We start from the raw sequence: 24,465 nt of genomic DNA on the forward strand, positions 1-24,465 counted from the left end.
AGAGCTTATATTCTTGAGGGGAAACCCAAAGACACCAGAAAGGAATGATTGCTTAAGAAGAAGAGGAAGTGGAACAAGAGCAAAGGAGGTGATAGGGGAGAGGGCGGCTACCTTCCTCAGGTTGGTTAGGGGAGGCCTTTCTGATACGGTAACATTTGAGTAAAGGTTTACATGAAGTGAGGGAGTCTAGTGGAAAGAAGTGTGTTCCAGACAAAGAAGAGAGAGTCAGTGTGAAAGCTTCCTGGTGGAAGCAAGGTTGGCATGATCTAGGAATAGCAAAGAATCTTAGCAACTGACTGAGTGCAGCTTTAAGATCGACTGTGATTATCTTATCAACGTGTTGGAATCCTCGATAGTTATTGGCTGCCCATTAAGAGCTGGTGCCCATTAATAACCATAGCACCTTTGTGTTCAGTCAATGAGGGAAAGAACGCCTTGCTCTCAGGAAGCACATAGTAGGTCTGGGGAGAATGGGAGACTGAGGCATGGACAGCTAACCTCCTACAAGTAGCAGAATCCTGACCTCCACATTTCTCCTGTTTGTTTTAACAGCTCTACTTAGCAGCACCACAAGAAGGAGTGTGAAAAGTGTGGAATCAGATCTGTTTGTTCAGTTTTTACATTTCAGATGATTAAGCGAAATGTTAAATGGAACCAAATCTATATTCCTGTCACTGTGAGGCAGAGAAGGAAAATAAACTCCAGCTCCTGGTGTAGACAGGGAAGAGTGAGGCAAGCAAAGTCCTCTCCTTCTCACCCCCTCTCCCTTCTTGTCACCAGGAGCAGTCCCTCAGAGGCCCTCAGAGGATACATGGGACATGTCTAGAGAGGGAGGTCACGGGAACCCCAGGAGCCCTAAATGCTCAAGTACTCATTGTTGGGTCCCATAGCTGTACATTTACTCAGCTGTCTTTTATTACACATCCACCATGAGCCAGCATTATGCTGGTACCATAGGCACAAAGACCTGTGGTGTCCAGAGAGGGCCTCCCCAGATGTCAGACAAGGAAAACTTCCTGAAGAAGGCAACATGTATCTCAAAGCCAGACAAGCAGGATTTAATTGACTTTGGTGTTTTTTTGTTTTTTGTTTTTAAAGACAGTTTCCTCATTGTTCATTTGCTAAAATCATTCAGAACCAAGGTCTAGAACAGGATTTCTCAATCTTGACACTGCTGACATTTGGAGCTGGATAATTCTTTGTTGTAGAGGGCTGTCTGGTGCATTTTAGGATGTTTAGCAATATCTGTGACCTCTACTCACTGGATGCCAATAGCTCTTTAGTCCCCAGTGGCAACAAAACCCAAAACTGTCTTCAGCCATGGCCAGACATCCCTGTGGTACAAACCTGCCTCCTACTGAGAACCACCGGTCCAGAAGAGGAAGTCCCAGACCAGGCCTGATGCTACTCACAGTCTCCAAGTGTAGGAGAATGAAGCTCTTCTGACGAACAGCTGGTCTCGTTTTCCACTGAAGCTTGAACAATGGAAAACAGGCTAAAAAGGCAGCAGGAAGATGTTAGGTTAGCCATACAAAAGAATTTCCTGTTTAAAAAGTTAGAGGGTAGAAAACCTCAGTGCAGCAGTTATAAAATATCTTTCACTTTTTTTTTTCTTTTAAAGATTTTACTTATTTATTTGACAGAGAGAGATACAGTGAGAGAGGGAACACAAACAGGGGAAGTGGGAGAGGGAGAAGCAGGCTTCCCGCTGAGCAAGGAGCCCGATGTGGGGCTCAATTCCAGGACTTCGGGATCATGACCTGAGCCAAAGGCAGACACTTAACAACTAAGCCACCCAGGCACCCCTGTCCTCCACTTTAGATATGTGGGTGAAACAAAGCCTCATTAACCTGCTTATTTTTTTTTTAAGGTTTTGTTTTCACATAATCGCTATACCCAACATGGGGCTCGAACTCACGGCCCCTAGATCAAGAGTCCCACACTCCGCTGACTGAGCCAGCCAGGCACCCCTTTGCTTATTAAACAAGGGAAAGTTGGTGTTTTGTTTTCTTTGGGTAAATACTCAGCACTGGTATAACTGGATCATATGTTATGTCTATTTTTAATTTTTTGAGGAACTTCCATATTGTTTTCCACAATGGCTGTACCAACTTACATTCCCACCAGCAGTGTACAAGAGTTCCTTTTTCTCCACATCCTTGCCAAAACTTGTTATTTCTTGTCTTTTTTATTTTAGCTATTTTAACAGGTGTGAGGTGATATCTCACTGTAGTTTCGATTGGCATTTCCCTGATGGTGAGTGATGTTGAGCATCTTTTCATGTGTCTGTTAGCCATCTGGATGTCTTCTTTGGAGAAACGTCTGTTCGTGTTTTCTGGGATAACCAGAAACCATCTGTATGTCTTCACTAGAGAAATGTCTGTCCATGTTTCTGGGATAATAATCATGGGATTATTGGGGTGGGATTGTGTTGAGTTGTGTAAGTTCTTTATATAGTTGGCTATTAACCCCTTATTGGATAATGACATTTGTTAATGTAAGAGAAATGTTGCTTGTGTTTTTGTCTAGGTGTTTTATGATTTCAGGTTTCACACTTTGGTCTTTAATTTGTTTGAGTTTGTTTTGTGTGTGGTATAAGAACGTGGTCCAGTTTCATTCAAACATTAACTCAAAGACACATGCACTCTTATGTTTATAACAGCATTATTTACAACAGCCGAGATATGGTAGCAACCCAAGTGTCCATCAGTGGATGAATAGATAAAGAGGATGTGGTCTATTTGTATAATGTAATATTACTCGGCGGTAAAAAAGAATGAGATCTTGCATTTGCAACCACGTGAATAGACCTAACGGGTGTAATGCTATAGGCAATGAGCCAGACAGAGAAGGTTAAATACTATATGATTTCAGTCACATGTGGAATTTAATAAACAAAACAAATGGACAAAGAAAAAAGACCAAAAGACAGCTCTTAAATATAGAGAACAAACTCGTGGTTGCCAGAGGGGAAGTGGGTGGGGACATAGGTAAAATAGATAAAGGGGATTAAGAGGTACAAACTTCAGCTACGAAATAATTTGTGGAGATGAAAAGTACGGCATAGGGATATAGTCAGTAAGATGGTAATAATGTTGTTTGGTGAGAGATGGTGGCAATACTTACTGTGATGAACACTGAGTAATACATAGAATTATTGAATCATATTATACACCGAAACTAATATAACACTGGATGTTAATTATACTTCAGTTTTTTTTAAAAAAGTAATTTTTTAAAGGCAAAGTTAACCTGCATTAGGGGGCAAAATCAGAAATTGCTGGGGTTTTTAAAAATATAATTGCCATTTCAACACTTTTTAAGTGTAGCTATCAAATTAAGTCTGCTTAAAAATGATTGGCAGTCAATGCATTTTTCAAGGCTTTGATAAATGTTTAGGAATTATTTTTACTTGCTACACTAATTGAATGTAAAATGACTTTCACATGAGTGCTTTTATAAATAGTATGTTTGCATAAGTGAATCTTTGTCTTCTGGATTATTGTGTATACTGTTAATTTTTCCCATATTACTGAAAATATGGGCTTTAGTCCTGCCAATATTTGAATTAACACAGACTCCAAATTAGTTGGATCTTACCTCACCAGAAAATTAAGTTTCAGCTATAAAGAGGGGAAGGAAGAACATGTATTGAGCACCCATTATGTGCCAGGCATTGGACTAGGACAGTGGTTCTCAAGCAGAGGTGAATTTGTCCCCCCAGAGGACACTTAACAATGTCTAGAGACATTTTTGGTTATGACAGCTGCAGGGACACTGTGGGCATCTAGCAGGTAGAGACCAGGGATCCTGCCTAACAGACCCTGCGATGCACAGCACAGCCCTCCACAGCAGAGAACGAGCCAACACAAAACATCAGTGGCGGAACTAGGCTACTTATTGATGTTATCCTGTAGACTTCCTTATGGCCTTCCTTACAAAACCCTCAGTCTTGTGAATTGCATATTGAAGATGAAGAAGCTGAGGCTCAGCAGAGGGGTGGGAACTTACTCAAGATCCTACAACTAGTAAATGCAAGAGCCATTGTCCATTTGCACACCTTGTCCCTTATAGCTGGTTATCTGGACTACGCCCAGCTTATCTTCCTAAGAGTAGTTTTCCATCTCTTCTTGTAATTATTTTTTTTATTATTTTTTAAAGATTTTATTTATTTATTTGTCAGAAAGAGAGAGGGAGAAAGCACACAAGCAGGCAGAGAGGCAGGCGGAGGCGGAGAGAGAGGCAGGCTCCCCGCTAAGCAAGGAGCCGGATGCAGGGCTCTATCCCAGGATCCCGTGATCATGACCTGAGCTGAAGGCAGCGGCTTAACCCACTGAGCCACCCAGGCGTCCCAGTCTTCATGTAATTATTTTTACTTAAAGCCATGTGTGTTGGGATTCGCAAGGACAGTGCTGATGAGTGAAGAAGGAAAATCATCAATATGAAATCCTACAAGTCTTGGCCCCGCATAGATAATCAGTTCTTGGCCCATGGTACGGTCCTTTCTTCTATTTTCTAGCTATGGCTTTTTTTTTTTTTTTCCCCGCCTCACACCTTTGTGCCTGTGCTTTGCAATGTGTCGGTCTCCCTCCAGAGTCCCTGCCCTGCCACTAAGGTGGATCATGCAGGTGACAAGTCATTGCTGCCTCATGAACTTCCCTTTCCTCATCTGAAATGGGGATGATGCAGCTGTCACACGGTTGTTGAAATGCTCACGTGAGAAGAAGACTAGCGCTGCCATTTATTTATTTATTTATTTATTAGGATTTTACTTATTTTTTTGAGAAAGAGAGAGAGGTCACAAGTAGGCAGAGAGGCAGGCAGAGGGAGAGGAGGAAGCAGTCTCCATGCTGAGCAGAGAGCCCAATATGAAGCTTGATCCCAGGACCCTGAGATCATGACCTGAGTCGAAGGCAGAGGCTTAACCCACTGAGCCACCCTGGCTGCCGTTTATTACATGCCGTTTATTACATGCATGCTATATTAAGTGTTTAGTATGCTTTATCTCATTTAAGTTTTAGAATAACTTTTACAAGTAGATGTTGTTCCCATTTTACCCATGAGGAAGGTGAGGCACAGAAAAGGTATGTCATTTGCTTGAGCACAGCTGGTCATTAAGAAGCAGAGCCCATGTTTGAACTTGAGGTCTGGTTGAAAGGCACAGCCCCTCTCAACCACATCTGTCAAGCAGTTAAGCAAATGTGAAAATTATCACAAGCAGTGATAACTAGTTGAGAAACTAGTTTAGATTCAGTTAGAAAGGTTAGACAGCCTTTGTGCGCTCCAGAATTTATCACCCAGTGCTTCAGTTTTATTGCTGAGATAATCTTTGTAAGGTGCCTATTCTATTTGACTTTTGTGTTTTCTCAATGTTAAAGCAGGGATCTAGGGGTCTTTTTTTTTCTTTTTTCAAAGTCTGGTTTGGTTAATACATTTTCAGAACACACTTTAAAGTGCCAGCAAATTAAGTCCTTTGATTGATTTGTACAGACTTTTTTTTATCGATTCACATTTTAAGTTTCTATTTTAAGCCCTCCACTTAGGGCTGATTACAATAACCCATGTTTATAAATATAATTGTACTAGGCCTCGCCTCTGAGGTATTTTCAAATGTGGTCTCACTTGCTGTATGACTAAGTAAAATAATCATTCATCAAGCAGAGGTAGGGGAGAGAAAGAGCCTATTTCTCTAGCCACCTCTGTGTTCTGAGAGAGCCAGCCATAAATATTCAGCAGGGTCAAAATTTGGCCCTGTGCTAAATAATAATCATTTTAATGGCAAGGAAATGACAAGTTTAATTATATTATATAGTTATACAAATTTTTGTTTTGATTTGAGCATCATACTTTAGCCATTTGTTGTTTTTGTTTTTACTCACTTGTTAGCTCTAAGTGCTAGGTCACAAAACATGTGGTCTAGCAAAATCTCCAATAACCAGATGTGTTCGGCTTTTCGGCACACCACTTCCAGGATAGAGGTGAGGGATGTGAGCAGAAGCCAGCAATGGGAATGATTATGGGGCTCCTGAGCCCTGAGCAAGACATGTTGAGTGAGCCTTTACTCCACTCTACACACACACACAGACACACACACACCCCAATACCACATTTTAAAACAAAAAAAGTGACTGGATGTTGATCACTAGTGACAGTGATCAGTAATGATAGTGAAGAATGAGGGAGCAGAGGTCCAAGGGACATCCTGTATCCTGGGGTTTACGAGTACAGGGGGAGAGGAGGAAGTGGTTTAGCAACTAGTTTCAACAAGCTTCTGTTACATGGGATCACAAGCATCCCTTGGGGGACGTGACCCCACCCTAGTGCTACTGAATCCAAATGTCTAGAAGAACTGGGGGAAGTGAGTTTTTCAAAGGGCCTCAGGGATCTGGGATCTTCCCTAGACCTGCTGAATCAGAATCTTCAGGGTTGAGGCCAGGGTATAGACATAGGGAAGAAACTCCAGGGCTAATTCCAAAATAAAGCCCTGCTTTAGAGGAAGCTCAGGGTCACCCTCATCCCTTATTCTCTTTGGGGGGATGGTACTCTCCTCTAGCCGCAGCCCCATGTTTCTCGAAGTCTGGTGGGCAGCCCATAGGTAGCTTGTGAGAAATGAACATCTCTGGATCCCACCCTGGACTTCTGAGTCAAATCCCCAGGAATACTTCCTGACCGTCGGCATCGTTGGCCCACCCTCTTAGGGTATCCAAAGTGTACACTCTCTCAAGTGCATCTTCCGGACACCTCAGTTGGAGAAGCACTGTGCCCAGGATTTCTCTGAGCTTTGTCAGCACCTTAGTGAGGTGGGATGGGCAGGGAATATGTGGTCTTTTTTGGGCTTTTGACCTCCAAGGGTCTTACTCTGACCCTGCAGGCTGATAAAACTCAGACCCTATATATATGTCACTCATGTACCACTCATGTCCATACTTGAAACGGGTTTCCATCTACTACCACCAAATAATATTTCTGAGTAGCATTTAACAGACGGGCTGCAATTTGCAAATCATTAGAGCCTTTGATCCGGGCAGTCCCCGCCCAAAGACCCGGAGGGATTTGTTCAATTTTAAGCACTAAAAGTAATCACTGTAAGCACTCGTAGGTCTGAGGCATACTGTATTTAGGAACCGATCTACCTCATATTGCTGGCCCAAAAGGTTGGCTCGTAATCATTACAGGCCTACATTCCAAAGGATGCCCTTTGGTAAAGAAAATCAAGCCAGCTGCAGGGAGCTGTGAGTCACGTGACTCTCCCAGCTGCAGAATGATTGTGCTGTTTAACATCTTCCTGTGTTTCTCTTTTGCCCTCAGGATAAGTACAGACACCTTTCTTTGATGCGTAAAGACACTCTTAATCTGCCCCGTCCTGCTTTGCCCCTCTAGCCTCTTCTGCCCTCATCCCCACCCCCGACCCCTCTATAGTTCAGAACCCTGAATGACTGTTCAGTTGTCCCTCGCTCAGCAGTCTCAGTGCGGGCTGCTCTTTCCATCTGGAACATTCTCACTGCTGCTGTTCCTGTTCTGCTCTCTGTTTAGACACCACTTCGTCTGGGAAGCCTTCACATCACTCCCCCCCACACACCAGTTCAAGGTCACATGCCCTCTTCTGCACCCCCCAGGCTCCCCTCTTTGTCCCTTTTGCATAGGATTGTCTGACTGCTCCCTGAGGGCAAGTTTTCTTCATATATACAATGGGCACATACAAATGCTTAATTAAGTGTTTGTGGAATGAATGTATGACTGAGCAGCTGTGATTAGAATCAGTGTGTAAATCTAAACTCCAGAGCAATGAAGGCGGCTCACTTTCCTCCTAGGCTGGTTCTAAAATGCACCTATTCTCCTCTTATCCATATTGTCCATTTTAACCAGATTTTATTATGTAGATAAATGATAATGTGGGAAGAAAGAACACCAGATGTAAATACTTACTTCCTCCATTTGACATTGAGGAACGTAAGGGTCAGAGATGGCAGGTAACTTTCCCAAGGTCACACAGGTTATGAGATGTAGAGCTGGGATTTGAATAGAGGTCTCTCTGACTTTGAACCCCAAGGGCAGGCAACTAGGGAGTATCATAGCTGGGATTAGAACTCAGGTCTTCTAACTCCCATGCCCATGTTTCTTCTTGCTTCCTACCTGAAAAGGAAAACTAATGAGGGTTGTTTTGTTTTGAATCTCAAGGTTAGTGCTAATGCAATTAAAGCCTATCTTAATGGAAAATCATGTAGTTTTCATTGGCTACATATTCTCTTTCTCCTTGTGAGGGTTAAACTTTGGCCTTCCTCATTTCACCAGATAAGAAACAAAGGCAAGGACGTTTGAACACTCTCACAAGCTCCTCAGAAGCACCATGTATTTTGGAAGCAGAATATAGGATAGTTCTGGAGGGGCCAAGAGTAGATAAGGGTTAAGGGAGTATGTTCAGAGCAGTGGGGTAAAGGCCTTTAACGTGAAACAATTTTTTAAAAATCCTCTCAGACTGTATTTTGTGAGCCAAAGTAATTTCAGGAAAAAGAAGGAAGAAAGGAAAGAAAGAAGAAGAGGAAGGAAGGGGGGGAGGACGAGAAGGAGGGAGGGAGGCAGGGAGGGAGTGAGAAAGAAGGAAGGGACAGTGGTGCTGTGCTGTTTCAGAAACTTGTTCCAAATCCTCTCTCTTCTATCAGAAATCTTCTGCTGTCCTTCCCCAGCATTCCCTGGGGATTTCCTAAGCAAGAGCATTCTTATGTTTTTACTAAACCTCTCCTATAAGAGAATGTTTTGCTTTTAAGAACCAGACTTAAGAAAGCAAATCGGTGTAAAACTACATTTGGTTGTAATTTTTGTCAGTGCTGCCCTCTGACAGGATTTGAGGATGCTTCCATTTCTGCCAGGATAATAGCTTTGTTATCTGCTGAGATCTGCAGGAGCTCGACAACACAGGAAATCTGTGTCTCAGCCCCTTGCTCCAAATTTAGCTCATGCATTACCCTAAAATTGGGTTTACACAAGGAAAATTATTTCAGGGCTAATCCAGTTGACTTGTAAGTAAATTTAGCTTCCCCAGTTTCCTACTCCCACCATCTAAACTGATTTCAAAGGCACTTTAACAGTTTGGCCACACTTCCCCAAAACACTCAGGAGCGTAGATCCCCGACAAGCTGGGCCACAGGCCTGTAGGCCATTGTGAAGCCTTAGGAAATTGTCCTCTAATCTGGTGACACTCACGGCCTTGGTACATGTCTGCAGGCCCACAACTGGGCAGCACAGGGCAGGTCAGGGAACTGGGTTCTGAGAAGATAGATGTGAGCTAGTCATTCCACATTTCTGTGCCTCCACTGTAAAATAACGGGGACAAATGAGGTGCCACAAAGAACAGAAAAAGCTAATAAATTCTTTGACCCCATTAACAGAAAACCTATGGATTAAAAAGCTGTGATTAAAAGTAACAAAATCTCCCTGTTACTTATTTCTTTATTACCACGTGTCAGATCTGGGTTCACTTTCCACAACTTACACCCTGGTCTACTATGATGGTTTTTAAGACTTGTTTCCAGTGGTTTACCCAGAGCTCCTCAATCGAAAGCCCTTATATTTCCAAAACCCTGGTCACTTTGCAGCAATAGCCCCAGAAAATGGTATGGTTCACAAGACATACCTTCCCGAGAATGCCAGCCCCGAGCCTTGGGTTCCATCAGGAAGCAGGGGATGTCCCGCATGAGTGGGAGCCTGGCAGAGGATGAAGGGCTTGATCTGAGCTTTGGCCCCTCAAGTCAGAGGCCAAGAGCTTGGGAAAAACAGGCCTTTCTACATGGATTGGCCCGCCTGTCACAGCTACAGTTACTGAGTGCTCCTCATGTGTCATGAATTGTCCTACGGACTATTGTGGGTGAGGGCTATCGCATTTATGGAGTCCTCTTAATAATCATAGGTTAGAAATAAAGGTATTTTCCTCAACTGAAATATAGAAATAAGCTTAGGTTGTAGAAGTCACATGGCTGATAAGGGACAGAACTGGGATGCAAATCCATACATGCTATCAGGGTTACTGTATGCTAATGCAAGGAACCCTGGAAAGCTCCTAACTGGTAAGTCAGTGGTTTCTTCTCCATGTCAATGTGATATCTGTCTTTGTTGAATGGGATGGTACTGGTTACACTTTTTCATATTTTTTCACCCTTTCTCTACCTCTCTGAGATTTTTTCACCTGCTCTGCTATTCCTTTCAACCTCATATTTGTGGACACCCCACAATTTCTGTCCCTACCCTTCCAACTTATCCACTATGTAATCTCACCTGTATACCTGGGGGAGCACATCAGTACTTATAGCTTCAACTGCTAGCTCTGTAAGGATGACTGCAATCTGCCAACCAACCTTGACTTTTCCTAAGCTTGAAGCCTGCATTACCAACTTCCCATGGGACATTGCCCCATAGACAGCCTGCCAGCATTTCCCATTCAACCTGTCCACGTTGGCTCAGTAACTCACACACTAGCCAGCACGTAATCATGTGGTAAATGTTTAACGGATGAATGAATGCAAAAAAAAATTTTTTTAATTTTAAAGATTTTATTTACTTAAGAGACAGAGAGCACAAGCTGGGAGCAGACAGAGGCAGAGGGAGAGGGATAGGCAGATTCCCCATGGAGCAGGGAGCCTGGGGTGGGATTCGATCCCAGGACCCTGAGATCACAACCTGAGCCAAAGTCAGACACTTACCTGACTGAGCCACCCAGGCACCCCATGAATGCAAAATTTAATGAGACAGTGCCAAGTTGTATAGATTTTTGTCTTCTAGATTGCTTCTTTCATGTTCCTGAATCCGCATCATTTACCCTGCTCAGTGGTTTCATAGCCTCTTATGTTTCTCTTTGTTCTGATGCCTGTTTTTTCCCTACATTCTGTTATAGTTATTCATGTAAATGTCTCTTCAAAAATATACATACTTTAAGAGCAGAGATTACATTTTTATTCCTCTGTATCCACCAGAGAGCATAACACTGTGCTTTTCACAAAGAGGCATTATTAATGTCTGTTGAAAGAATGAGTCACGTAGTAAAAGTGGACCTAATGCTTAGCAGGTTATGAAGGGCTTTGATAGAAAGCTTTTCTTTTTTTATTCCACAGCATGCTAATAAGCAGGTAGGAGGTTGGGTCATTAGCCCCATTTTACAGATGAAGAAGCTAAAGGTTAATGTGGTAGTTAATGGCCCAGAATTTCACTCCTCAGAAGTCAGTAAGCCAGTGTTACAGTTCCAAATTGGAAGACAGATTAACCCCATCAGGACTTCTTCCCCTCACCCCCTACCCAGTGTAATCAAGAAAAACAAGGGACAAAGAGGAAGAGAAATTTGGGGGGAATGTTGCACAGAAACGATTACCAGTGTGTCCAGTTTAATGTGTCAGATGTCACAACATCTCAAGTTCCATGTGTCTGTCAAGAACCCCCAGGCTGAAACTCTGAAGAGGAGCTCCCTTTGGAGGAAATCCAGATGCAAGTTCATCTGGGGGAGTTCCAGGTTTTAGTCTCAGATAATAAAAGCACCAAGTTAAAAATATCCAGGGATTTTTCTTTGGGGGTCAGGCAGATCTGGGTTGGAGGTGCAGCTTGAACATTTAACAACCCCCTTCCCACCTGCACCTATACTGTGACGGTACTAACACTCTGACTTATGGGGACAAGTGCGGATTACAAGGCAGAAAGTTCAAAGTGCTTGGCGTGGGGAGGACGATCCATTCTCTTCCTCTTCCTGGGAATTCTGCCTCCATGCCTTTAACTTGCGAAGTGTGGGGTCACAATCGGTGAACTTGGGCCCCAGATGAGTCTCACCTGTGGGGAGGAGAGAACCAAAAAGACCCAGCTGATGACTGAATCATGAGACAGTGCTGGAAGACGCCGGCTTCTTTTTTTTTTTTTTTTTTTTTTAATTTTATTTGTTTATTTGACAGACAGAGATCACAAGTAGACAGAGAGGCAGGCAGAGAGAGGAGGAAGCAGGCTCCCCGCTGAGCAGAGAGCCCGATGCGGGCCTCGATCCCAGCACCCTGAGATCACGACCCGAGCTGAAGGCAGCGGCTTAACCCACTGAGCCACCCAGGCGCCCAAGACGCTGGCTTCTTAACCCTTGCTGCCCGTCTCAGCAACCCGAGGCCACCGGCAACTTGCAACACGACCAACATAGAGATAGCTGGGCCATCAAGCAGAATTCCTCGAATTCTCCTTGAATATATAGAAATCCTCAGCCAAATAGGACACTTGCCAGTCAGTGAACACCCCATCGATACTATGGTATGAAATGTTGAGACGCGGAAGAGGAGTCGTTTCTGGAGGAGTGACTGATGGGGGAGGGGCCGTGTCGCGGAGAGTACAGAGGAGCCCAGGGCAGGTGAGAAGGACAGAGCTGGCTTCCTCAGAAGGTTAGGACTGGAAGAACACCTGGCCCGTGGCCCTGCCACACCCTTAAAGACAAGGTAGGGGAGACATGCTCAGTCTTTTCTGCTCTGCACCCAGGGCCCAGGTATTGGAAGTGCTGACAGATCAACCGACGGGTGGTGTACAGTGGCGTTAACAAACCTGGCACTTGGCCTTTTCTGATTGACACGATTCAAACACGCGTCACCTGCCTTTCAACACCACAGAGAAGTGGTGAGTGAGGAGGGGATCCTAGTGTTGCCCAAGTCACTTCCTGGCGGGGACCATGAACCACGTTCAACCTGTCCCACCTTCCCTTGGCTCAGGTGAGAAAGCCAGGGCTCGGGACATCCCCCGACTGGCGGTAAATTTTCCATTAACTAGAATATTCAATTAACCAGAATCATTTGACTGTTAAATTGCTCTAGTCCAATTTTCATAAAGTAAGGATAAGTGAGACAAAAATAAGTTGGTTTGGATTTTTTTTTTAAAAAAATAAAGGATAAGTGAATATGTGCAGTGTTGTATCTGGTACCTTAATCCACTTCTTATTTAACTAGGTGACGTTAAGCAACTTTCTTAAATTCTTATATATATATGTCTCATCTTACTCCTCTGTATGAGGGGCTGATTAGAACCTACCTCTTAGGGTTGTAATGATAATTAAAGGAGAGAGAGTGTGTATATTACTTAAAAAGTATACATAATTGATAAATACCAGGTATTTTTATTAACATTGCTTTTATTATCTGCCTTTGTTCTTTCTCTCTCTCTTTTCCTGCCTGATACACATCAAGATTGTGCAGCATTGTAAGCAGAGGTTGGAATCATGAGCGTAGGCATTGAGAGGACCTGGCTGTGAACTTGGGAAAATTGTTTCATTTCTCTACGCCTCAGTTTCTGGTCTATTAAATGGGAGTAATGATAATCTGCCACTTGTGATTATTGTATGGTGCAAATAAGATCATATTTCTAAAGTGCTTACCATACACATGCCAACGAATGGTCAATATTATTATGTTTATAATAAGGCTCTCAAAGTACTAGAGAGTACAAAATCATCAAGGAAAGCAGCTCCTCATTCATTCAACATTTCTTAACATTCATTCAACATTATTTCTTGAGTACTTACTCTGTGCCAGACCCAGAGTTTGGCTTGAGGGGGGACACAGATTTACAATGTGCTGAAACAAACAGGGAATTGCTTGTGAACTCTCGGTCTCTAAGGAAACCAGGCCATCCCACTCCCCTGCACTTTCAAGTTAATCCCTGCTATTCTGTAGGATCCTTACATTCCAGCCAGGGGATGGCTGTGTTTCCTATCTCCTCAGATCAAAAAGTGTTTCTATGAACAGTGATGTCGAACATTACACCGGCTGTATCAAACTTGAAAGGAGGGCGCCGTGGTTTTGTGTCCCAGTTTTTTAAATGTTAGTCCTGGTGAATCTGCACATGGTAGATATAAAGAAGCTTTCAAAAGGCGCAGCTTTACTACTTGGGCGTTTAGATTTCCCGGCTGCATTTTTGAGAAAGCCACATAAAAGAATGCCCTTTCTTTTCTTTTCTTTCTTTCTTTTTTTTTTTTTTTTTAAATGAGTACTACCTCAGAAAGTATAGCTCTTTTACAAGAGCAGTGAATGTGTTATTCTGAGCACTGTCCAGTTTTACTGATGTCATGATGGTCATTTTGACTAGTATATGAACCACTCTTAGATAACAAGCATTCTCTGCTTGGCAGGACTAGTGGTATGTGTGTGTGTGCATGTGTGTTTAAAGTAAAAGACATTTTAAATATATAAACTCCCCTCCCTTCGGCACCAACCTGTATGAAGAAGAATACTTAGCTGGGACTCAGAAACTGGCCTCTGGCCTCTATTCTGCCATGACTTTGAGAGGAAGCTTAAGTTCCACCTCCTCCAGGAAGTTTTCCCCGACTACTCCCAGCCTCCTGTGGTGTTTTCCTCTGTTGAGTCTATCACACTAAGATTCTGTGCAATATGATTTGATGCACTGCCTCTCTTGCAGTTCCAACATTTTATATCTTATCTGTTTAGAAAGACTACATGATCCCTGAGGGTAGAGGTCAAGTATAATCTGTCTTTCAAACCCTCTGAGATACTGGACAGTACTAAAAAACAAATATGCTCCTCAGCCAACACCTGATTAACTAAAAAGACCAGTGATTGACCAGTGATGTTGAATTATATTCTGCTAAACAGTTTTTTGGTCAAGGAATAGATGGGGAAGTGGGAGAATGGAGGCTCAGCTTGGAGGAAACTACGCAAAGAAAAGGACGTTAGATTTCATGTCAACAGACCTGGTCTCGGGCCCCTCACCTTGCCGGCTGACAGCCATTGATCCAGTGGAAGCCAGTCATTCTCTTCATTTTCCTCATCTTTAAAACATCTGCCTCTGAGGGTGGTTTTGAGGATCAAATGAGATAATGCGTGGAAAGTGCTTTGTAAGCAGGATCCCATCGTGTAACACTATTTTCTAATTCAACTCCAATTTGGTTTGGGTTTTTTTAAAAAAGGGATACTTTTCTTTCCTCAAACCAGTGAGGGAGGGAAGAAGTTATACAAATCACATTTTCCAAATCACTCAGGCCTGTAGGAAAAGTCAGATCTCCCCCAGCGATTGCCTTTCTGTATCCCCTGGCGTCCACAGAGCAGTCTGGTAGACTTCAGGTGGAGTTTTAGGGCCAACTAAAGCATTTTCACAGACACTGCCATACAAAACCCCAGGGATCCAGGCCTTGCAGAGACAAATCTTCCCATTTCATTGATAAGCAAAGTAATCCAGAGGTTTGTTGTTGTTGTTGTTTTAAAGATTTTATTTATTTATTTGACAGACAGAGATCGCAAGTAGGCAGAGAGGCAGGCAGAGAGAGACAGGGAAGCAGGCTCCCTGATGAGCAGAGAGCCTGATGCAGGACTCTATCTGAGAACCCTGAGACCATGACTTGAGCCAAAGGCAGAGGCTCCACCCGCTGAGCCACCCAGGTGCCCCTGATCCAGAGATTTAAAAAATGCCCCGACCTCACCCTGGCAGGTTTGCCATCCCTGCCTTCCTCCCTGATATGTTCTGCAGTGCGCATGGCCTTCCCGGAGACATTCCCAATCAAGGACGTACTCCCAGTCCGCTTCCTAGTCAGGGGGATCAGTTCACTAGCGTTTCATCTCCCTAAAAATAATTTAAATATTCAAGGTAAAATTCCATCCTTGGGAATTTAATATTGTATTATAAATGCAAACGTGGTGTCCCTGACTTTTCTATATGTTTAGCAGCATCACCAACCATTAGAGGGATCCGATTCTCACCCTCAGTCTGGTGCTCCCCCGATCAGGGGAAAATCCGAGAAGGCTCTTTGAGGCTTGGAGTACTAGGGTTAAGTCTAGCCAGCTCCCAGTGTTGTGGTAAGAGTGAAATGGAATAATGCATAGAAAGCGTTGACTCCCCAATGTGATTCATGGATGAAAGCTGTTGGTATGTCAACTGTTCCCAGCTCTGTGAAGTCAGGTAAGATTTATGTCTGAGTAACACGTGAAGGTGCAGCATTTGGACCCGTAAATGTTGTCATGATTTGACAGTGTTAATGAAACACTTCATCGTGCGTCAGCCAGCATCACCTTGACAGGCCTTCTCGGGGTGGCGTAACCCGAGGGCTATTGTGAAAAGGACATTTCACGGAGGCTACGCCATGTTGCCCTGTTTTCCCTTCTTCTTGAAGAACCGTTTCAATTAATTTTTTTCGTGCACAGTTCTGACCCCTTAGCCTCCAGGTAGAATGCCGTACGTGCATGACAGGAATTTTGACATTTATTGTGTGTACTTGATGGGAATGTGGTTCCCCTTTTACTGCTTTTCCCAGCCCACTCCCTGTTGGCAGAATTTTTCCGTGAGGCAGTGGAAGCAAAGGTGATTCATACCCCTGTAGTCACATTTTTTTTTTTTTTGTCCTTATTCCTGATTCTAAACAGCTTCTTAAGAGAGATGGCTAGGGGCCTGGGGTCTTTAGTCTGAGAGTTGGACTGTAACCATGGCACGTGTGTTAAAGGTGGAACCGTGGTGTAAGGTGTGGGTCATAGTTTCCTGGCTTTGGAGAAATGGATGCCTGAAACAGCCAAGAAATTCTTCAAGACCATACGGGTGGGGAAGGGCAGAGCTAGAATGTGAACCCTGCTGTACAGGACACGAAGCCCTTCCTCTTGAACACTGTAGCTCAGTTTCCAAAGACCACTTTTCTTTGACTGGGAAACAAAAACATGAAAGTTAAAGACAAAGCCTTCATGGGGTAAGGTCATGTATAGCGGTGGTCCAGTTGGGAAAAGGGGTATTTTTTTGAGAGACAAAGCCTTCTGGTGCTTCTCAGCTGCTCTCCAAAGAGGTAGTTGTGCTCTCTGCCTACAAGTAGGGGCCACTCTCTCCTGGGTCTCCGAAGGAGTCTAATGGATGATCATGATTGCTCTTGATGAAACTTCATACCCAGAGAGCAGGACTTTCTGCCCTGGAGAGGAGTGTGGAAAGACTGGAACCTGGGCGGGTTGGGGGTAGTCAGTGACACGATGGAAGCAGCAGCCTTGGGGAAGAAGGAAGAGGGAAGAGGGAAGAACAGGATCAGAGTTGCTAAAGGGAGATTAAAGCAGCGCCATCCATTAGAAACGTCATGTGAGCCACACAATGTCATTTTACATTTGTAAGTGTAAAATGTAAATGTAAAATGTAAATGTCATTTTACATTTCTCATTTTAAAAAGTAGGAACAGGTGAAATTAATCTTAACTATATTTTATTTAACCCAGCAGATCCAAAATATTATCATTCCAGTGTGTAATCAATATAAAAAATATTAATGAGATACTATGCTTTCATGCTTTGGGTACTAGATCTTTGAAGTCAGAGTGTATTTTACACTTACCATGCAACTCAGTTTGGGCTAGCCACATTCAGGTGCTCAACAACAGGCAGGTGTGGCTAGCAATTACTGTGATGAGCCATGTAGGTCTAAAAGCAATAGTGACATTGTAGCTTCCCATCCACCAGCACTCACTCTCCCTCACCCCTGCTGCAGTTTTCTGCGCACACTTACACTGGACACACTGGGTATTTCCTTTATTTGTTTATAGTCTACTCTCAGTATTAATTTGGATACAGTGTAGGCTGTTGTAATAGATTAATGAATACATAGAACATAGACACATGGATGGATGGATGGATGGATGGATGGATGAATGGATAGGTAGATAGATAGAGATAGATATAGAAATGACTTAAACAAGATAGAAATTGATTTCTCTCTCGTCCAGAGGTTGCTGCCCAGAGCTAGAAATGTACCTCTGTTCCCCATGGCCATCCTGAGACCCAGACCCAGTTTATTATTTTTCTGCCAAACTCAACCCATGGCATTTATCTTGTCCTTGATGGCTTCAGCATCTTTATGACCACATTCCCATCAGGTACACACCCTTTCCTTTCTAAGAGCACAGACCTCTGTTCTTCCTCTCTTTCACCAACCAACCTTCTTTCTTTCCTTCCTTCCTTCCCTTCCCTTCCCTCTCTCCATCCTTTCCTCCCTCCCTCCTTCCTTCTTTCCCTCCCTCTCTCCCCCCTCTATCCATGGCTCTCCTCTCTCTCCCTCCCACCCCTTCCTTCCTTCCTTTTTCCTTCCTTTCTCACTTTCTTTCTACAAGGACTTGACTCAAGAGGTGGTACGTGTCACTTATGCTCACATCTCTCTGGCTACAATGTAGGTACAGAGCCACATGTAACTCTGGTCTCTGACCAGTTAACAGGGGCAGTTCTACTCAAGATGGAAGAAAGCCCCTGCCACCACCCCCCAGAATGTAAGCTTCATGGGGGCAGGAGTTGGGGGATGTTTTGTTGGCTGTGGTAGCAACTGCAGGGGCATACCTAGGGCAGGCAGTGGGATCATCCACCTGGTGGAAAGGAGTATCTTATAGGACACTGTTTGAATCACAGTTCCATGATGGTAATAAAAGCAGACTAGCTTAATAGTTGTTTTCATTATCATTTTTAAATTCTCCATAGATCTTGTACCCTTTGTTGGCTGCGTCCATCAGACAGCTCCCCCTGCCCCACACAGGGTATGCCACTGAGTGCTGGTGCTTAGAATTGGGGCTGACACATAGTAAGCACTCAATACTGCAGCATGAATGGATAGGACTACTGCTGTATCTCTTCCTGCTATTCCCTCCTTACCAGGTAGTAACCCTTATGATAGAGATATAGATCAGGCACTCAATTAATCCCTGTTGAATCAAGGAACCAATAAACGTCATCGAAGGTGCCTCCCTTGGCCACCCTCACCTGCACTTAGACTCCAGATGGGAGTTTTCTGTTTGATTCTTTTCTTTTCATCTGAATAGCAGAGGCTAAGACTGGAAAGACAGGCTCCAATCTGTGAGCTGCCTAATGCATCAGGTTAAGCAACTTGCACTGTGTCATAAAAACAGCAGGGGACGGGAAATGCAGTTTACCCAGCTGGAACTTAGTTGAAGATGTGATTTGGTAATGTGATAATGGAGGAGAAGGAACTAATTTGGCATTTTCTCTGCAAACCTGGCTTCAGCTTTCTAAGCATGGGCATTTCCTGGTCTTCTTCAGCCATTTCTGAGGACACACTCTTCATTTGCTATCTCAGTCCATGCGTTCCCTCCTGTTCACCATTTTGATAAGTATAATTTTTCACTCATTCACTTCTATATCCCTCCACCCTCAATAGCCATGTACTAGATACCTTAAATACATGCACTCCTTTAAGACAGGGGCTCTGTCTTTCCCCTACGGGGAGGGTGTCTGGCCCCTAGTAGGCTATCAGTAAGTAAATGTGTTTTCTCGCTGACTGCCATGTGCCAGGATACTGGAGATGGGAGGTGAAGGGGGGACTTGAAGAGCATACCTGTCTAGTAGGGGCACAGCGTATCCTTCAAGCATTTGAAGAACGTTCTCCTGTTCCTTCAGGTCTTCCTCCCTAGTCACCCCTCTCGCTCCTTCAACCATTCCTCTTGTGGTTGAGTTTAGTTCTCTTCACCAACCTGGTCTCTTTGCTTTCCAGGAATGATGGTGTATGTGTATGTGTCTGGTGCCCAGAGTAGAGCCTGATGCTCTAGCTGAACTTGACCAGTATATAGGAAGACAGGACGGCTCCTCCCTCATTTCAGAATACATTCCAACTCTTGAATGCCCCAGCCTCAATCAGCCTTTCTGGAAGCTTCCTACCCTCTCTCACCAGTAGAATATGCCATCCACATGTACCCTAGGGATCCTCACCTTCCTTGACATCTCTCCGCACATCATCTCTCTGCAGATTTACTTAAGGTTTGCCAATTTGGAAAGAGAACTAGAGATCAGTGGAATGAAACACATTATAAATGTGGTTATTAGGCTACTGCTGTTCTTTGCAAATATTCTAAGCTCAGAGTTTGGCGACTATAATCAAGGAACAAGATATCTGACACTCTTCATTACAGGGCATTGCACCCTGTTGTACTGTTGCGAATTTCCTTGATTTTATTTATTTTGGTGTTCAGTGGATTGGGGGCTTTGGTTTTACCATGCTAGACTTAGGAGATTCTCATGATCCTTGTAAGCTTGTAAGCTTGTAAGCTTATAAGCTTGTCATGACATGAAGCCGACTTAGAAAAACCAAATTAGTCACTTGCTAACTATATGATCTAGGACAAGTCGGTCAGCCTCTGAAAATCAGTTTCTTCACCTAACAAGAATAATAATAGCAACAGTAGAATGAACAGAGAAAATGTACCAAATGTGCAGGCAGTTTACATGATAACTAATACAAATGTTTTACAAACATGAACATATGAAAAAGCTGTTCAACTTCACTGAGGATAAAAATGAGATACAGTCTTAAAAAGCAGTAAGACAGGGACACCTGGGTGGCTCAGTGGGTTAAACCTTTGCCTTCGGCTTAGGTCATGATCCCAGAGTTCTGGGATCGAGCCTCACATCGGGCTCTCTGCTCAGCGGGGAGCCTACTTCCTCCTCTCTCTCTGCCTGCCTCTCTGCCTACTTGTGCTCTCTCTTTCTGTCAAATAAATAAATAAAATCTTTTTTTAAAAAAAGTGATAAGACATAGTAGTTACCTTGCAGGTACTTGTTAGCAGTGAGAGCAGGGAAACAGACACTGTCCAATATGGATGGTGGAAATAGATATCATAACAATTTTCTTAGAAGGCTCTTTAAAATTTATCTAAAAACCTTGAAGCTATGCATACCTTTGGCCTAGAAAATAATTCCACTCATTGTTTTTGGCCTAAGGAAATAACCATAGATGTATATAAAGATTCATACACAGGGATATTCATCTCAACATTTTTTTTTTTTTTTTGAGAGAGAGAGTGAGGGGGGAGGGGCAGAGAGGAGGGAGAGAAAGAATCTTAAGCAGGCTCCACATCCAGCACAGAGCCCCATGTGGGCTTCAGTCTCGTGACCCTGAGATCATGACCTGAGCCAAAATTAAGAATCTGATGCTTAACCGACTGAGCCACCCAGGCTCTCCTCAACATTTTTTATAAATAATGAAAGGTTGGACCCAACCTAAATGTTTAATTGTAGCCACTAAAAATCATTTAGGATTTATTAGAATATTAAATGATATAGAAAATGAATATGACACCAAAGAGAAGAAATTATGTCCAGTATAATTCTACTTTGTAATAAAAGAATTTATTTGTGTGGTTTTATGTGTGCATAAAGATATATGCCATATGTTAATAGCAAGTATCTGGGGGTTCTGGATATAAGGTAATTTTAATTGTCATCTTTGTGCTTCCATTTTTCACAATATCCACAACAATCATTGTCTTTAAAGGGTAGATTAAGAATTGCATATTTTACAAGAGCATGATAAGAATCTAAATTTAAATTATAATTATGTGGAAGTGTTATACAAATCCACTTCATTATTGTTAGATGTGAAAGTAATCTCATATTTTGCTTTTCTTTACCACTTCCTTCTATTCCCCCTGCTTCCCTTTCTTCCCCATTCCCTTCTCTCCACCAAGTCTTTTCCTTTCTCTTCCCCTTACTGCTTTTACCCTTCTCTCTCCGCTCTGCCTGAGTCCTGCTCCTGTCCCTGGGGGCCTCATTCAGCCGCCCAGAGTAAGAGTCCAGCAGTTTGCTGACCCTGCTCTGAAGCTCAGTTGATCCAAACTGAGCAAGAAGTGAACAAGTTTCTTGCATTTCCTTCCAGATCTCTAGTAGCTCTGACACATATCCTGGGCCAATCAAGACTGCGTGAAATGTAGGTCCATCAGTTCAGAGCTGAGCTCTTGTCATATAGGACTGAATTATCAGCTTCTCAATAAGGGCTGGGCATGGGAGCATGTTCTTTTCCTCTACATCCCAAATGCTGGGTTCTTCTGCCTTCCAACACTGCTCTAAAATAGCTTTGTCAAACAAAGCATGAACACTAGGAGTTTCCTGACATTTTCATAACTACGAGCATATGATTTGCAGTTCATATTGAATAACGATGTAAGAAATCTGCCAAGAAAGCTCCAAATACTATTTCCAGCACTGGTTTCTAACCAGTTACAGCTGCCTCACCACAGAATGTGAGCACAATAGACTACCAGGTTCCGTGCTACTCGTGCTCATAGGGTTTGTATTGAGTTACTGGGAGTCACCCTATGGTGGGGTGGGGGGAGTCACTCTCCTGGAAAGCATTTAAGATGAATAAAGCTAAGGGTTTAATGTTCTAATGAAAAAATTTGTCAATATTTAAATCAAACGTGTGAACACTAAGTGTTTTTACATATGCTTGCTACAGAGGTCCAAGGCGGTCTTTGGCTTTCCGGACACGAATAAAGCAGATAGATGCACTGTTAAACTCTCGAACAATGACAAAGGGAAACATGGAGTCTTTGCTTCACTCAAAGCCTGCCAGGAGATTAATTGCCCAAGAGATGTATTTTATGCGGTGTCCAAAAATTGCAGAATCTACGGGAGTGCCTTGCTTTCACTAGGAGAAAACATATGTCACCTCTCACCAGAGATGTTTATGTCTTTTCACAAACCTGTCTTTTTTCAGCCTAAAGACATTCCAACTGGAAATGACTACAAAGCCAGGAGTTGATAGGCTAGGGGTGGTTAGTAATGCTTAAAATAATACCCTAGTGGAGTCCGATACACTTTTGTACCGCGAGGCCTGTAGAACAGCAACCTGGACACCAGGACTGTGAGGACTTTGTGTTTCTGGTTAGAGGAACTGGGGGAAGGAGGTGGGAAGTGGTGAAGCTACCTCTGAACTGCCGACTCTGAAACTAACAGATTTGGGGCTGCAGGGTTCTTGGGGAGCTAGCGAAGTGCACTAGAGAAATAGGGATGGAACCTGCCTTAGTCCACCTTTGGGATCATATTCAAACACGGGCTTGCCGAAGGCCAATGGCGTTGGAGTCCCCAGCAAGTCTTTGTAGCTGTACCTGAGAAGCATAGAGTGCAGTTTCATAAACACTTACTGGATGCCGGCTACGACCATGCTGAATGTCCTGGGAGGGAGATCAGGGATGTGTTCAGACTACAGAGAAAAATAGGAATGGCTGCTGTGCTTTAGGAACATTCTGCCTGGCAGAGGAACCTACATATCAATATTAATCACAGTAGCATGAAGTAGGTGTGGAATGCTAGAGAGAGCATATCTATCTGCTCAGGGACTCATCAAGGAGGTTTCTGGAAAGAACATTAAAGATAGTAAGACTGAGCTAGGACAGTGAACCAGGTGAAGAAAGGTGGAAGTGGGTTTCTTGGAAGGAAATGGCCGGGGCATAAATGTCTGTAACAACACGATGTCCTCAGAAACTGTGAGCTGTTCTTTATCACTAGGGCCTGGAGTTTTAAGGGAGGCAGTAGCAGGTGCTGAAGAGGTGGATGGAGCGAGTCATTCGGGGCCTTATAATCCCTATTAACCTGCTAGGGCTGTCGCTGTGAACTTTCTGCAGTGGAGAGCCACTGCAGTTGTAAGCGGGAGGTGATCTGGTCTACCTACATGCTACCTGTGGCAGCATGAAGGATCAGTCTTCAAGCTAAAGAACAGAGGTAGCGACACCCGTTAGGAGGCGACCACAACTGTCTTGGTGGGACACAATGAGACCTCAAACTGGAGTGACCATAAAAGATTAGAATTGGAAAGAACATACTGTATAGTTTGACTTCTGTAATCTACAAATGGAGTGAATGAGGACAAAAGAGGCTAAGTGACCTATCCAAGGTTAGATCGAAATAAAGTTTTTTGGCAGCTAAATTAGGACCAAGGACCCTGGCCTTCTGATTTCCAGCCCAGTGACTTTTCCAGTCAGCAATGCCAAGATCGGTCCCAGCATCCTGCTTGTTAGGTAATGCCCCAGAGAAACTTGAAACGTTACTTGGCCAGCATTTTTCCTGTCAGTATCTAGGAGGTGGGAACAGTCCTTGCTGGGTAGCGAGGCCTTCAACCAAGCCAGACTGCCAAGGGGGGGATCTTTTTTGTTCATCTTCTTTCTATCTGGCTTTAAATCTATCCCTTACCTTCTTCTCCAGAAAGCCTTCTCCAACTACTGCTTGAGGAATTCTCTCCCTTCTCTTGACTATGCAGTATACCATACAAGTGAGCAACTTTCCTCAAGCTTGTTTTCACAATACTCTTAATCTAACTACTGTATCATTATTAAGCACTGGGACAATTTAGAAGACACGTGGTCCAATAAAATCAACATCAACCCTTTCCATTTAAATGCCTTCCCTGACTGTGTACCTATAACTATTTTATATAGCAGCATTGTCTGTGCAGATGCTGCTTTGTGTTGTGTCTTTTCTACTAAATATATATTCTCATATATATTTTTATAGTATTTCTCATAATGGAAACAGCAGGAAATGTGGAGTGAGTCCTAAGGCTTTGGGCAAGAAACTTAATCCCTGAACTTTGGTTTCCTCAACTAGATAATGTGGAAAATACTACTACCTTGAGGGGTGTTCCTGGCACATGGCAGGTGTAAAAAAACCATCTATTCTCCCCTCCACCCCACCTTCTTGTTGTTGATATCGTAGTTTCTGTGTGGAG

At 43.4% G+C, this 24,465-nt stretch overlaps 1 protein-coding gene across 2 annotated transcripts in view; it reads left to right on the top strand.

Moving 5' to 3' along the window:
- ROR1 (receptor tyrosine kinase like orphan receptor 1) overlaps nucleotides 1-24,465 on the top strand; it is a 412,387-nt gene that overhangs the window by 332,715 nt on the left and 55,207 nt on the right. Inside the window, exon 1 of one of the 2 annotated variants that reach the window (XM_044238374.1) lies at nucleotides 12,628-12,713. The exons of the other annotated variant lie outside the window; for it this stretch is intronic. The gene's annotated coding sequence lies outside the window, so the exon portion shown is untranslated. Of the gene's footprint in view, nucleotides 1-12,627; nucleotides 12,714-24,465 lie in introns of those variants that run through there. 2 annotated transcript variants of the gene reach the window in all.

Source organism: Neovison vison, chromosome 2 (genome assembly GCF_020171115.1).
Source record: "Neovison vison isolate M4711 chromosome 2, ASM_NN_V1, whole genome shotgun sequence".
NCBI classification, from domain to species: domain Eukaryota; kingdom Metazoa; phylum Chordata; class Mammalia; order Carnivora; family Mustelidae; genus Neogale; species Neogale vison.